A 12732-nucleotide genomic window follows, 5' to 3' on the forward strand; every position below is an offset into this window, starting at 1 on the left:
AATAATATTTTCTTCTCCTCCAAAAAGTCAATTATAGGCATCTCTCGTGCTTCAACAAAAATCCATTGATACATTCTGCGATGTTAGAAGTCATCATTCTCCCCCTTTGACGGTTGCATAAACCCTTGACCACTTTTTGTATCCTGCATTTTTTAAATACTCAGTCACCCGGTGATTAATTTTTTCAACTTTTGCCATTAATTTTTCCAATTCATCTTTTTGGTATGCCTTGGCCATCGAGTAGAAGAGGTCACTTAGTACATCTTTTCTCCTCCTGTAGTTAGTACACACATTTTTCCATATATGTCATATGCATACAAAGTGAGGGACATTGGGAAATACAATACTTACACTCTTCATTATACTTTCGTTTCTATCTGATACAACACATATTGTCCCCCTCACCAAATGCATCTTTGAAATGCTGAAAAAACCACGACCATGATGAATTATTTTATGTATCAATAATACCATATGCCAATGGCAATATGCAACCTAAAAAATTATTAACAGCCATAAAATAGTTATTAGAATTCATCATATTCACAACAAATGTGTCAAATAAGATGATACATTGCTATTCAATACACAACAGTAACAAAAAGTAATACCTGCCCCATTAATTGTGTTAGCTGATACAAATTTTCCTTTATAAGGTCCATGAAGATGAGCACCATCAACAACAACTACAGGTCTACAAAACTGAAAACCCCTCATCAATGGCCTTAACGCTATGAATAGATACATGAACTCATCAGTTGGTGAGTTGTGCATACTTATGTACGAATTTGGATATACGATATTTAGCATATGTATGTATACATAAAGCTATCTATATCCATTAGCAGATTTTCCCCTTAACATCTCCAAAGCATATTTTTTTGCACGCCATGCTTGTTGATAGGTAATATCAACTCCATAGGCTGCTTTAATATCCTCTCGTATATCATTAGGGGTGTGAATTCTGTTATGATTAACCAATTTAGGTGCAGTGAATGCACTAACAAAAGCCTTTATAGCATGAACTTTGTTGAAAATCCTATCTCTTAAGGGACATGAATGTTCACTATTGAAATATCTCACTTTGAATATATCGGATTTTTTCCTACATGATGCTTTCATTCTCCAACAAAAGTCGTCTGAATATCATATTAACACATAACTGCACATTTTTAGGAAAAAACATTAACATGTATCAGATACACAGAGATTTATATGTAATATGACCAAATAAAAGTACATATTAACAGCAAAATATTTTTCAGTTGTACTTGATATATAATAATTAGTATGTATCATGAATATAAAATAAAAATTAAATTTCCAAAATCAACAATATATTAGGGAACCTTATTGAACTGTATTAGATGCATAATGTTATGATATATCATGAAAAAAACTCAAAAAATATTAACATGTATCAGATACACAGAAATTCATGTGTAATATGACTAAATAAAAGTACATATTGACAGCAAAAAATATTAACATGTATCAGATACACAGAAATTCATGTGTAATATGACTAAATAAAAGTACATATTGACAGCAAAAAATATTAACATGTATTAGATACACAGAGATTCATATGTAATATGACCAAATAAAAGTACATATTGACAGCAAAATATTTTTTTGTTGTACTTGATACATAATAATTAATATGTATCATGAATATAAAACAAAAATTAAATTTCCAAAATCAACAGTACATTAGGGAACCTTATTTAACTATATTAGATACATAATGTTATGATGTATCATGAAAAAAAAGTCAAAAAATATTAACATATATCAGATACACAGAGATTCATATGTAATATGACCAAATAAATGTACATATTGACAACAAAAATTTTTACAATTGTACTTGATACATAATAATTAGTATGTATCATGATTATAAAACAAAATTAAAATTTTAAAATCAACAAATGCTCATACCTTTTACTGTCAGATCTTTTAACTTTAAAATTGAATTCATTATCAATTTTGTATTTGGCCATTACAGCAACTAGTGTTGTTTTGTCCTTATACAATTGCTTCTCCTTCACGTACACACCAATTGTATCAGTTATATAGTTCGTTACATCCAATTCCGATATATAGCAGGTTGCAGCATTATCAGATTCTTCTAAATCAAAAATTTGTGAATCATTCGTGTTTGCTTCGACACAAACAATTGCTCCAGAGGTAGCATCGAATGCTTGTATCTCACATCTCTTTCTATCAAATGTTGTTATGCATAGGGGATACATCACGAATTCAGGCTCGTTCTTCTTCAACTCTATGTAAAGATTAATACTCATATCATTACGAATAATCATTGGCAACAAATTACCTTGAACGATGTATCGGATTTCAATGTTTTTCACTGATTCATCTATAGTCAATTCAGCAGCAATTGCTGATTTTAGATTCATGAAAGATGTATTGTCGCCCACTACAATTCCGTCAATTTTGTATCGTTCATAACTCACCTCGAATTGTCAAACTCCAGAATGTCTCAGTAGAATCGGGATATTCATCTAGAATTGCTTGATGATTTTTGAATTTTGGATTGAAGTTTGGTACGATCTTATGCTCTGTCTTTTGAATTTTTCAAGTTCCTCATAACTGTTATGCTTTGTGTGGGTTAATTCCCTTATTTAGCTAAGTAATTGATTGAAAGAAAGAAACTTAACTTGATTTACGTTACCTTTCCATAAAAAAATCAACAGCTTTAATTATTATGTAACAAAACATAATGTATCGGACGTACTACTAATGTATCAGAAATCTGAAAAAAATCAGGGAAATCGGATAATTTAAGAAAAAGTAAGAATAAATTGTAATTGAGCTTTTTCACTATGGGATTTAGGTAAAATCTACTATTTTGTTATCATATAAACTCTGACCCAGCCCACTACGATTTGAGCCATAAGCTAAATAATATCAACTTCTTTATCATTTTTCACATGCCTATAAAGATGGTTTCTTACACAATATACCGAGCAACAAAAAAAAAATCCAGCTAATGGGCACATTTATATATAATATATATGTAATATATCTAATAATAGTTGTATGTTGTTATATAATGTATATGCAATATATCTATAGTATATTAATAGTGTATAACTATGTATAATATATGACGTATAAACAATATTTGATATCGAATCAAATGCGACAAAATTTATTGAGATCATATATAGAATTGTGTCATTTGACATATAGACTGATAGATTCAAAAAAAACTCCATAAACCCCCTTGAGTGGCTAGATATCAAGAACCCAAAACTGTGACATTTGAGTCTTTCGGAACAATGACTACATTTTTAGATGAAAAAAAAATTAAAGAATTGCCAATTGGGTTGCTGAAAATTCAGCAAAAATTTATATGAGTATTAAAAGAAGCAGATAAAGGCGAGATTTTTACAGGAAATTCTTGTATGAAGAGTATTTCAATGGGAGTTCCAATTGCAGCTTGGCCAATTCATTCTAATCAGCTGAGAAATGTTTTTTTGGTCAATGACGACCATTTGTTGAAGGTAAGAGAGTCGAAGGGCTAATTAGAGCAATAAATGGATAGTTGAGCTATTTTGGGTAAGAATTATGACCGAATGGTTGTTTTGTTTAATTTTCTATATAAAGAATCGAAATGATTTGCCAGACAATAATAGGGAATCGTTGATATCAAACTTGTAATATTACTTCTTGAATTGTAATCTTATTAATCTGTAGACTATCTTCTTGCAAAAAAAAAAATTATTTTGTATTTTTGACTTGCTAAGTTGTTCATATCTTATATATAGTTATTTTTAGAGCTTGTTTGAATTGACTTATTTTAAATGGTTTTAAATTAAAGTAGCTTAATTTAAAACACTTGTTTTACAGTTAAAAAAGTAAAAAATAAATTAAAAATTCTAACTCATGGCTAAGCCAAAAATTATAAGTTCATCTAAATAGACTCTTAATAGGTAATTTATGTTTGATATTTTGGATTGTCACTATCTTTTCATTAATTTCTTTTTCTCTCTTTACATCCCACTCGGCATATTCACTAACAATAGACTACTTGTGACACTATTTAACGAGTACAATAAGTCGAGGTCCAAATAAATTCAATAATAAATGCTTGGTGCCATTCTATAATATTCATTTGTTTCAAATTAAATAAATGGTGTTTTTAGTTTAGACACACTTATTAAAAAATTACTTATTCGTAGAAAATGAATGTTTTTACTTACTCGCCTCTAATTATATGTCTTGAAAAACGAAGTAATTCTTTAATAATGTAAAATACCATTTATTAAAACAAGGATAATTTTAGAAGAATAAAATCAATTTCTTTTTGAAATTCTAAACCACCATTTATTTTGTTTCTTCAGTTTATTGTCTGATGGGAATTATGGTGGTAGAATAATTTTTGGCCGAATACATAGATAGACCCTTGAAATTGGTTGGTTTTTTCTCTCAGGCACCTTAACTATGATGTCTTCCTATTAAACCCCTGAACCATACATAATTTGTATCTTTTAAACATTCATTATTGACATTGCATAAAACGTTTTATCACGTCTGAAGAGCGCATGAAAAGGATTTAACGAGGCAGATGTGGAATCCATTAAACATGTTATCACGTTTGAAGAGCACATGAAAAGGAAGACTGTTACATCACAATGAATGTTTTACGTGCTCTTCAAACGTGATACACTATTTTATGCAATGTCAGCAATGAATGTTTAAAAAGTACAAATTATGTATGGTTCAGGAGTTCAATAGGAAGGCAGCATAGTTGAGGTGCTTGAGAGGAAAAACCAACCAAATTCAAGGGCTTATCAATGTGTTCAGCCATAATTCTATGTTGGGTGAATATCACGTGTATCATTATATGTTGTGAGTATATCACTTGCATGTCGTATATGTGTCATGCTTATCATTGTACATATAGGCATACACACGACATGCACGTGACATACAAGTGATACATATTGTATAAGTCAATGTATAGCATTATATGCCATGTAGATATCAAGTGTATGCCTTATAGCGTATGTAGGATTTTTCATAAATGGTGTCACCTTTTAAAATGAGAAGCAATAAATAAAACAATCTTATACCATATTAAAAAAGAACAATATGAATCAAACACAATTTACATATACTACTATATCTTTTCTAAAAAAAATATTAAAACAATGAGAAACAATAAATAAAACAATGTAACATCATATTAAAAAAAGAACAATATGATTAAAACACAATTTACATATACTACTATATCTTTTCTAAAAAAATATTATAACATTTTCTAGATTCATTTGATTTTGTAATTTTTTTTTAATTAATTTCATTAGTGAGAAAGGTCAAAGAAAAAAAATACATAAAAATGTATGAAAAATGAGGCTATGTAGATTTGAACTATGGAATTCCAGCACCAACCAACCAATCTGCATACAACTTTGGTCCAAGATGTGTGACTTAAAAAATATATCCACTACGTTTGCTTCTACTTCTTAATTGTATAAATATATTTAGTAAAAAAAAATCGACGAAACAGTGTTATGTGACACCCCTCGAGCCTTCCTAAATCCGCCCCTAGCCCTATATATATAGATTAATTAACATACATATGAAATGCAATAATATATAAGTGTTCAAGTTGTGAAAGCCATAAGAGAGAACTTCGACGAAGAAGGAAACTATAGCGAAGAAAATAAAATAACAAAAGCAATCACTTAATTTTCCGATGGGAGCACTAGCAGCGGGTGGCAATAACAAAAGGGGTAGGTCCGTAGGAGGGAGACAACAACAACTAGGGTTTATGTGGAAGAAAAGATAAGAAAAAAAAAACTTCAAAATCCCTAATTCTGTGAGATTTATTGGAGGTTGTATATGTTTTATAAATTCTAATTTATTACTATATTTTGATATTAGAATAGTGTCATTAGTTATGTACATATTCTCATTGAAATAGTGGAAAACTTTCTAATAACTTTTCTGTATTATGAAAATATTATCTGATGGTCCAAGGGGCTACTACAATTGGAATTTTTTCCTGATTATCTTTTTTTTTTCTTGTGGTATAAGCAAACTATTAGAAAATGAACATCAAAGACTTTATTCCTCATTTAAGCCCACAAAATTTTTTCAATTTAGTCCGTAGAATGTGAAAATGTCACAATTTATTCCAGGGACCATATTCTCTTTATGCTTTTGGTATACGTTTAGTCCTTTTTCGTTTACGTGAGTGCATTGATAACCCAATGACAAAAGAAAAAGGCAAGATCCTAGCTAGTGATTTACACCAAACCTTTTTCTGCGTCCCATATTTCTCTAAGGAAAATCACTCTTCTTCAATATAAATAAAAAAGACTGTTCAATGACAATAAATTTTCTCTTTGACAGAATTAAGTTAATGTCATTGCGTTCAAAGTCGAAAAATTCTTTAAAGATATTTATATAAAGCAATGATTACAAAATATTCATATTTATTATTGTCGCTAAATATAATATAACAATAATTACATAATGGACTCGAAATCCTTTATTTATTGTATTTTTTGTTCATCTTCTTTTTAACTTTACGACCACACCCACTCCCCCTTAAGATTCTTTCTTCAGGAAAAGGTTTGGGTCGACTTAAACTTTTACATGAGATAGTCAAAAATTTAAATCAGAAATAAAAAAAGAAAAAGAGAAGAACAAAATAAATCAATGCATGTGGAAAGTTAAGCCCGCCAATCTCTTGCATTAAGTCGTAACGTAATAATATAAGGCAAGCTTGTAGATTACTAATTAAGTTTGATGTTTAGGGTATGACTGTTAACTGGGCCGGATCGGGTCAAATCGATCCATTTTTTTGGCTCACTGGTTCACGGGCAGGGTCGGGCCGGACGGCACCATTACTGGGCTGATCCTGTCCGATCTCCACAGTGAAAATAATGTGAAAAAACTGGCCCATGACTCATTAAGGAATAGTGGCCAGTCTTAATGGGGCGGGCCCGTTGGGGCGGGTCGGATTGGCCAGTAGGGGTTGATTTTTTTTTCCGCGTTTATGTATTCAAAAATTTGAGTCAATCATCAATATAGTGTATCGTTATCTAGTTAATTTAGAAGTAATTATAACAATTTATATACTCACAATATATTATCTATTATAGTGATATACTTAATTATATACTTACAATCTATATCTAATATACTAACATTATACTATATATGGTAGTGATATAATTAATTATATATTATATATATACTTACAAAGTATACCAAATATACTCACAATATATTATCTATTAGTATATATATATTTACATTATACTATATATACGTACTATGTATATCAAGTATACTAACATTATACTATCTATTATAGTGATATACTTACAATGTATATCTAATATAATCACAATATACTATCTATTATAATAATATACTTATGTTATATATTATATATACTTACAATGTATATCTAATATATTCACAATATACTATCTATTATAATAATATACTCACAATATACTATCTATTAGTATGTATATACTTATATTATAATATATATACTTACAATGTACATCTAACATACTCACAATATACTATTTATTATAGTTATATACTTACATTATATATACTTACCATGTATATCTAATATAATCACAATATGCTATCTATTATAATATAAGTATATACATACTAATAGATATACTATTAGTATACTTATGTTATATATTATATATACTTACAATGTATATCTAATATATTCACAATATACTATCTATTATAATAATATACTCACAATATACTATCTATTAGTATGTATATACTTATATTATAATATATATACTTACAATGTACATCTAACATACTCACAATATACTATTTATTATAGTTATATACTTACATTATATATACTTACCATGTATATCTAATATAATCACAATATGCTATCTATTATAATATAAGTATATACATACTAATAGATAATAATGTATATCTAATATAATCACAATATGCTATCTATTATAATAATATACTTATGTTATATATTATATATACTTACAATGTATATATGACATAGTCCTGATCAATGAGACTCGTAGCGGTGTTAACGCTAAACTGGAGGAGTGGAGACGTACCTTAGAGTCTAAAGGGTTTAAGCTGAGTAGGACTAAGACAGAGTACTTAGAGTGCAAGTTTAGTGGGACACCCCAGGAGGGTGGCGTGGAAGTTAGGCTTAGTGCCCAGGCCATCCAAAAGAGAAGTAGCTTCAAGTATCTTGGGTCTATCATGCAAGGCAGCGGGGAGATTGACGATGATGTCACGCATCGTATTAGGGCAAGATGGACGAAATGGAGGCTTGCTTCCGGAGTGCTATGTGACAAGAAGGTGCTACCACAACTTAAGGGCAAGTTCTACAAAGTGGTGGTTAGACCGCCTATGTTGTATGGGGCGGAGTGCTGGCCAGTTAAGACCTCTCACGTTCTGAAGATGAAAGTTACCGAGATGAGAATGTTGAGATGGATGTGTGGCCACACCAGGAGCGACAGGATTAAAAATAAAGTTATTAGGGACAAAGTGGGAGTGGCCTTGGTAGTAGACAAGATGCGGGAAATACGACTGAGATGGTTTGGGCATGTGAAGAGGAGAGACACAGGTGCCCCAGTGCGGAGGTGTGAGAGGTTGGCCATGGATGGATACAGAAGAGGTAGGGGTAGACGGAAGAAGTATTGGGGAGAGGTGATTAGACAGGACATGGCGCAGTTACATCTTACGGAGGACATGACCTTAGATAGGAAGGTGTGGAGGACCCACATTAGGGTAGAAGGCTAGTTCATAGTCTCGTTATTCGTACCTAGTCATAGGCGTGGTAGTGCCTTACGATATTTTGCGTCTGATTTCTATTATTTTTGTAAGTCTACTAGTATATAATACATTTTTTTTTCACTCTGATCACTCTACTTTATTTGTGACGTTTTCGTTATCTGTTATCTCATAACTCTTTGAATTTCTTAACCGTATCTGACCTTTTTATTATGTCTTTATTGAGCCGAGGGTCTCCCGGAAACAGTCGTCCTACCTTGGTAGGAGTCAGGTTTGCATATACTCTACCCTCCCCAGACCCCACGTTGTGGGATTTTACTGGATCGTCGTCGTTGTTGTTGTTGTTACTTACAATGTATATCTAATATATTCACAATATACTATCTATTATAATAATATACTCACTATATACTCACAATATACTATCTATTAATATATATATACTTACATTATACTATATATATGTCTATGTATATCAAGTATACTAACATTATACTATGTATTATAGTGATATACTTATATTATATATACTTACAATGTATATCTAATATACTCACAATATACTATCTATTACTTACATTATATATTATATATATACTTACAAAGTATATCAAATATACTCACAATATACTATCTATTATAATAATAGACTTACATTAAATTATATATATACTTACAATGTATATCTAATATATCCACAATATACAATCTATTACTTACATTATATATTATATATACTTATAATGTATATATAATATATTACTTACATTATATATTATATATGTACTTACTATAACAAATATACTCATAATATACTATTTATTATAATAATATTTTTTCAAGTATTGAAATCTTATAGTGACTACAAATTTAATTTTCCTTAGATGATTATGTGAAGTAAAAATAATTATTTAATTGAATCATACATAACTTGTAGGGGAAAAAATTAAGAAATGCAAAGACTTTGACTTTATTAATAAATTGATAAAATTCAAAACATACAAGTTACAAACTTACAACTAGTTGTATATAATAAATTGTAATTTTTATATATTTTGAATCATTTTCTTCAATTCATCTGTATTAACATTAACATGAATTGACTCACAATTTTCAAAATCAACTTATCCGTAATTTGGGTTATCTTGTGCCGAAGGATCTCCAATTGACATTATTTCTTCAAGTTCTTCGTCTTCTTCCATATCTTCTACTCTTCTTTTATTTCTACGCTCTGATCTAATCCAATTTCTGAGGAAAACTAAAACATTCATGGCATTGCTCCCCAAAGAGTGTTGATTGTCTCCGATCTGCTGTCTTTCTTGACTAAATGCGCTCTTCGATGCAACAATTGACATTGAAATATTTAGCACATCCCTAGCTATGGTTACTGGATATTGTTTTTGATTGTTTTTCCACCATTCTAGTGTAGTGACATTATTTTCATCATAGGTCTCTATAGCCTATCTCAAATAATAATTAAGCTCGTCCCAATTTATAAACTGTCGTGATGCAGGCTGTATTCTATTCCAAATAGATAAATTAAAAAAATCATCGGTAGGCATACCACGTCCCTGCCTTTTAGAAGATGATGGTTCGTTAGAAGGACGAGATAGAGGAACAGTATGACTAGGGGTAGCATTATCAAGTAAATCGATATAATGATTATATAATGTTTGAATATGATCGCTTGTATCACCCATCACCTTAAACATAGTAGGATCTTCATCTTTTTCAATTTCTACAAAAGTATATATAAGGCGAGCACATTCAGACATAGTATTAAATTTCATATACAGATTTAACATAGCAACAATTAAATAAATAGGAAGAATAGGAAAAAAATATTTTTAAAATTTTTCTATCATTTCAACATCTTTGTAATCAACTTTTTTTTTATATTCCATAAGTAATACAAAAATTTCGGCTAAATAAACTAAAATATTAGAAACAGTAGGACAATAAGCACCGAAAAATTCAAGAGTAGCCAAATAAATTTTTTCTAAAAATACGACAATATCATTAATTTTAGTTCAATCAGATTCTTCCAACATGACTTCAGGAAATTTTATATGCATATTGATTAAAAGTTGTAGTTATAGGGGTTTTATAAATATTACAAGTCTTTAAAAAATCATAAGTCGAATTTCACCTAATCTCAATTTCTTCGGGCATTAATCTAGGTCTAAGATTATTTCCCTCGCATTTTTTAAAATTCTTTAATTGTAGCTTTTCTATTATTTCCTTGAATAAAATCAACTGCATGCCTAATTTTTTCAATTGTTGACTCAAAAAAATAAAGTCCATCTTTAACAATTAAATTATATATATGACAAACACATCTAATATGAAAAATATCATCTAAAGGGGGGGGGGACTCAATTTTTAAAAAATTAATAGCAGTGGTGTTGTTAGATGCGAAATACTTAAAACTTTGTGTTCAAGACCATAATATTTTACAACCATTGATATAGAATTAAAAATAAATTGTGCATTATGTCTTCGGTCTTCATCATATTGAAATGCTAAAATACGTTTTTGCATGATAAAATCACTATATATGCAATGACAAGTAACAGTTAAATAATCATTTTTATTTATAGCACGGCCAAGATCAGAAGTAAGTGGAACTCTATATGGAAGATTTGTTAATAACCAACATAAATAATATGCATATTGTCCATGAAGTCTAAAAATATTTGATCTACAAGTACTTCTAGAAATACCGTTAAACATGAGATTATTAATTGATTGTATATAATGAATAAAAGCATCAGAAGAAACAAATGAAAAAGGTAGACAACCTACAACTATCATTTTCGCAATCTGTTCACGATCCCTCATTTTATTATACGTCCCCGTTATTTTTTTGGTCTGTGGGTTTATTCTACCTTGAACTTGCCCAGTAGCACCCCCTATTCGTTCTAGATGTCTAGTCAATTGACCCGTTCCACCTCTATTACCCCCGGTCTTATGCTTGAAATTTTTTTGACACTCTTTATATTGAACTTTAGTTGTTCCGGCTATGCGTTCAAAATAATGCTATACTAGACTAGTTTTTTTCTTTCTTTTACAGGCTGTAGAGGAAGATTAACAGTTCTAGATTGAGCATTACATAAATCTACATCAGGACTAGTTGGTGTAACATCCACATCATCATTATTATCTTGTTCTATTTCTACTTCAAATTCATTTGGTTCTTCTATACCGTAAGTTTCTTGAAATTCATTTTCATTCATATCATGTGTATCTATACCTATTTCTCCGAATTCACTAGGTCGTGCTTCAGGCATACGAGAATAATCTCTACTTGTAATATCTCTACTGGAAACACTTTTTGTCTTACTATCACTACCTCCGCTGGGACACAAATTTTTAACACTTTTACCTATAATTTTTAATCTATCCACTATGCAAATTAAACTAATAAAAATTATAAACACAAAAATTAAATATTTAAATATACTAAAATTAATTTACTAAATAAAAGCAAGAGAATGAATGATTATATCAAATTGCCGGAATCAAACAGAGAATTATAAAATTGATGAAATGTTGAACACTTAAAAGTTGAAAACTTCCACTTGATGTTGTTAATTGCAAAAAATAATAAAATATTGATATCACTTTAAGAGATAATTGAGAAATTGAGAGATAATTAGATAATTGTTGGTGGGAAAAAATGATTAAATGTTGTAGGTATTTATAGAATTTTTTTTGATTAGTTACAATTTTTTTTAAAAAAGACATATATTCAGATTTGACCGTTGCGCCCAACGACTTTTTTTGTATTTGGCCCAAAAACTGAAATTCCCAGAAAAAAAATAATTTGCGAACCGGGCTGGGCCCGGGCCGGTGCACTGATGGACTGGTACCGATCCCCTTACCGGGCTGATCTTACCTGTCCGAGGTCAAAAATAGACTGGG

The 12732-nt window shown here is 29.9% G+C and overlaps 1 pseudogene; it reads right to left on the reverse strand.

The window, feature by feature from the left end:
• Window positions 1–828: 828 nt before the first annotated feature.
• On the reverse strand, window positions 829–2528 carry LOC129890464 (uncharacterized; annotated as a pseudogene).
• Window positions 2529–12732: the final 10204 nt, after the last annotated feature.

The sequence above is a fragment of the Solanum dulcamara genome, chromosome 5, assembly GCF_947179165.1.
Source record: "Solanum dulcamara chromosome 5, daSolDulc1.2, whole genome shotgun sequence".
In the NCBI taxonomy this organism is placed as follows: Eukaryota; Viridiplantae; Streptophyta; class Magnoliopsida; order Solanales; family Solanaceae; genus Solanum; species Solanum dulcamara.